Source organism: Babylonia areolata, chromosome 26 (genome assembly GCF_041734735.1).
Source record: "Babylonia areolata isolate BAREFJ2019XMU chromosome 26, ASM4173473v1, whole genome shotgun sequence".
Classification (NCBI taxonomy): domain Eukaryota; kingdom Metazoa; phylum Mollusca; class Gastropoda; order Neogastropoda; family Buccinidae; genus Babylonia; species Babylonia areolata.
The window spans coordinates 23,581,740-23,586,856 of record NC_134901.1 but is presented as its reverse complement, the minus strand read 5'-3'; positions in this window follow the sequence as shown (position 1 = coordinate 23,586,856).

Here is a 5,117-nt window from a genome sequence, read left to right as displayed (position 1 = left end):
AAATGGCATCCAAAACTGTTATTGATATTAGTCATTTCGTTTTAAACTTAAATTTAAAAAAAAATAGTTTGATGCCATGTGACGTACTGTTGATTAAAATGTGTTTAAAAAAAAAAAAAACTTTGAACCTTTTGTTATGACTGTTTATGTCACTGACTGAACTGTTGTCTTGATTTATTAATTAGCTGAATTAAATAACAATTTTTAAAAATATATTTGTTGTGATTATGTTTCAATGATTAGTTGTTTTTAAAAAAAAACCGTCCAAAGCTTTTTTTTGCGTTTTCAAAAATATTTTTATTCGTTCATTTCATTTTTCTTTACAGTGCACTAAACATACTATTAAACAATACAGATACAATACATCACATTGAATTAATGCATGAATAAGAAAAAGATCTATGATAAGGCATATGACATATATAGTTGGTCTTAGCTATAATTAATTGTTTCAGTGATTAAACTGTATTTGAAATGTGTTTTTAAGGTGCTGGTGGCTTTGCTGATAAAATGCAATCCATCAGGTGTTGTGGTTTGGCCGTGTCGATGTCGAAGTCCAAGCACTGTTTGTACGGTATGGAATTTAATCTGAAGGCGGCTGCAAGATCGGCAAAAAACAGCAAAGGGAGAGCTGCTTTTGAGTTGGGAAGATGGAGGAAAACACTGCGTCAAATTATGTTGTTGTTTTTTTTGTTTTTTGTTTTTCAAAGACGTCATGACGGTGGAAAGCCTGCACCAGAGACGGGGCTAGATACTTTGATAATAAACTACAAAACATGCAGAAAATATTCCCAACAGCTTACTTCTCTGAAGCTGGTTTTTCCCTCTTTATGCAACCGACCACTTGTACATTTGCCTAAGATCTACATGACATGAGGAGTTGTCACTGAATATGCAAAATCTGGGCTCCCTTGGCACAGAATTTATTAACACTGAACGGATGTCAAGCTCGTATGGTCGAAGAAACGTTTCACATTTGCAAATCATTTCTCATTGCTCTTTAACTCTTTTCCACCAACAGATATTGATGAAACTGGCCAGACGGATGCGTCACGAAACGTTCTCCAAACTCTGACCTTCCTCAATCTCTGACCACGGCGGGTCAAAAGTCACGGGAAGGGTAATGTCTTTGCCCGCATCAACTGTTTTTTGTTTGTTTGTTTGTTTTTACCGTGTTTTGGACCAATATTTGTAGACTGTCAAAAGCTACCGAAATGAATATCGTTTGTGTCGTAGTCTTTAGCTGATTTTTCAGTTTTTGATAGTGTTTCGGACAAGTATTTGTCGACTCTCAAAAGCTACTGAAATCGATATCGTTTGTGTTGAAGTCTTTAGCATCATCAGATCAAAGTCTTGCTGGGGGTATTGACAAAGTCTTTGCCTGCATCTTCACTGTTTTTTTGTTGTTGTTTTTTGTTTGTTTGTTTTGGGGGGTTTTCGTGTGTTTTTTTACCGTGTTTTGGGCGAATATTTGTAGACTGTCAAAAAGCTGCTGAAATTAATATCGACAAATCCATGGGAAACTGTCATTCGACGAAAAGACCCGGTGGCGCACTCTGGTCCGGAAGGATGTTTTCCACGCCTGGCTCCACGATCAAGCTGTTGTTGTCTGCGTCCGTTGGGACAGGGGTGGGGTGTGGGTAGGAGGTTGTGTTCTGCGTTTTTGAACTGGCAAGAACTTAACACCAAGGAAGTGACTCGGAAGCAATGCAGGGTCTCGTCCGATGTGTAGCCTTATAGATACCTTTGATAGCTGATAACTCCCTGTGGACTGTTGGTGCTGGATTACCACAAAACGAGCCTGGTTATGTTGTCGCTTAAGATGGTTTCGGGATGAGAGGCGTGAGAGTAATGACGCAACAGAGGGCGAGACAAGATGGGAAAGGACAAAAACTATAACCATACAATAAATTTGAAAACGGAATAAAGTATGAAAAAAAAAAAATAATAATATTATAAAATAAAAACATATTCACAATCGTCTTGTATCGGCTTGAGATTCAGTGTTCCTGTGAAAGCCTGTTTTGTTAGGCTGCAGCTGCCCCAACAAACCTACAGCTGTCTCATAACCCTACAGCTGCGCCGCAAACTTACAGCTGCCCCATAAACCTACAGCTGGTCGAACGGCTGCCCCGTAAACCTACAGCTGTCCCATAAACCTACAGCTGGTCGAACGGCTGCCCAGTAAACCTACAGCTGTCCTATAAACCTACAGCTGCCCTGTAAGCCTACAGCTGCCCCATAATCCTACAGCCGTTCCAACGGCTGCCCTGTAAACCTACAGCCCTTTCATAAACCTACAGCTGTCCCATAGACTAAACCTACAACTGCCCCATAAACCTACAGCTGTTCCAACGGCTGCCCCGTAAACCTACAGCAGTCTCATAAACCTACAGTTATTCCAGCGGCTGCCCCGCAAACCTTCAGCTGCACCACGAACCTACAGCTGTCTCATAAACTTACAGCTGGTCGAGCGGCTGGTCCGTAAACCCAAAGCTGCCCCATAAACTTACAGCTGTTCCAACGGCTACCCCTTAAACCTACAGCTGCCATATAAATATACAGTTGTCCCATAAACCTATAAACTTACGGCTGCCCCATAAACCAACAGCTGTTCCAACGGCTGCCCCCTAAACCTACAGCTGTCTCATAAACCTACAGCTGCCTCATAAACAAAAAGCTGCTGTTTAAACTTAGAGCCGATCCACAAACCAACACCTGACCAATAAACCAACAGCTGTTCCATAAACCAACAGCTGTTCCTTATACAAACAGCTGCCCCTTAAACCTACTGATCCCCATGAACCAACTGCTGTCCCGTAAACCCACAACTGTCAAGTAAACTGACACCTGCCATGTAAACCTTCCAATCACAGCATACAGACAATGAATGACTTGAAATAAAGAAGATGGAGTGGGGAGAGTGGAAGTGAAAGAAGAAAATGCGGGAAAGAAGTTTTCTGTTCTGACGAGGAGACTTACTATTCGATTCGACAGTACTTTGTATTTAGTCCCATTACCCACCACCACCACATCTCTCTCTCTCTCTCTCTCTCTCTCTCTCGAAAGACATTAAATCTCGTTTGAAATGTGATTTTCTGAATTTCCGAAGAGCAAAGTATTGCGTGTGTTAACTTCATCGCAATCGTCCAGCCAAGAGTTTTTGTCGGTTCTGTTTGCTAATACAGAGATGCAATAAAACACACGTTGAGACACTTCTTTCAGTTTCTCAAGGAGGCGTCACTGTGTTCGGACAAATCTATGTACGCTGCACCATATCTGCTAGACAGATGTCTGACCAGCAGCATAACCCAACAAGCTAGTCAGACCCAGAGTGCATGCATATACATGTACTTGTGTACCAGTCAGACAGGATTCTGCAGTATTTTGCCAGAGGACAACATTCATACCGTGGTTCTTTTTCAGTGTGCCAAGTGCGTGCTGCACACGGATCCTCGGTTTTTCGACGAGACGTTGAGTTTGATTTTCCAGTCAAACTGGGAGAAAGGGCGAGACCGGGATTCGAACCCAGACCCTCACGGGCACTGTAACGGCAGATAAGCGTCTTAACCATTTTGCCACCCTCCTTACATCTAAAACGTGTGCAGTGTCATATCTATATCTGTGTCAAATTAGAATGAGGCTTTATCAAATCTGCTTTGTATTTCAGAAAAGAGTAGTAAATAGGTGGTGGTTCCACTTCACCTACTTTACGCTGTGAAAGACTAAGACCTGGGTCCATATCAAGTAACACTCGAGTGAGCCGGTCTTTGATCTACGCCATCTCTCTGCCCGAACTAAGACCGTGAAAAAATTCATCATCGGAGCCCAGTTCGCGGATGACTGCGCCCTGATGGATCACCAGGAAAATACAGGGACCACTTTGCAGAAGCGTCAAAGTTATTCGGATTGACCATCAGCATCAGGGAAGCAGAGGTCATGATCCAAGCAGCCCTGAACATAAAATTCAAGCCCCAGCCAAACAGCACAATCAACTGTCCAGATGGAGTGCATGGAGAACATCAAGTACCTGGGTAGTACAATCTGTGCAGATGGTTCATTAGATAAAGAGATCACATCCATAATCCAGACGGAGAGTGTTCCTCCAGCAGAAACGCATCAGACTGCCTGCAAAGATCGAAGTCTACAATACTCTTGGCAATTCTTCGCTGATAATTCTATTGGTGTGAAACGTGGACCCCGTATCGCCGGCACACCAGGCAGCTGAAACAGTTCCATACGAGATCGCTGCGCGGAATCATAGGCGTCCACTGGCACGACACAGTCCTAAACCATGAAGTTCTGGACAAAGTCGGTGTTGCTGAAGGCCCCGCCACGCTGGACTGATCATGTCATCAGAATGGACGACAGCCCTGCACCCAGACATCTGATGCAGGGTCGGCTCAAGGAAGGCTCTCGCAGACAGGGAAGGTCCAAAGTGAGGTATAAGGACACCCTGAAGAGCTGCCTCAAGTGGAGCGGCATTCAGAGCGACAGCTGACTTTGAAAAGGACCGGCGACAACGTCACGCTGCTGCAAGAAACAGACGTCACTTCACACAGCAGCGTTTCCAATAAATACTTCTCAAACACATCATTTTTAGTCTCTCCGGGAATACCTCCCTGAAGCAGTATCATTAGTATTCCATACACAGCCACAGTCGGATTCGTCTGCCGCAAACTCAGCGCCAGCAGTCCACGAGGAGCTATCGATGTGAGGTCGCCAAGAGACTGCACAGAAGAGGAGACCTTGCACTGCTTGCCGAGTTCCACTTCGGTGGTGTTCAATAATGCCCTGTTCTGATTCAACATAAGCAGAACACCACCTACTAAGCCCCTTTCTGGTGATAATAATCGCTTTGTGAATTTCCTGGTGGAAGGCAAGCAAAGACACAAAGACTGGTATGAAAGATGAAACTCGTCTTTTGAAAAAAAAAAAATCATAATTTCAATGAATGGTTTGAATCCACGGTAACATGTGTTTAATGTTCAGGACTACACAACTGCCTGACAGCCTGCTGTCAGGTGTGACAGATGGTGTTGGCTTACATGAAGCAGTGCCCTTCAGGGAATCCAGTGAGCGGAACATGTCAATGAATGCCTCCACTATATAAGCGC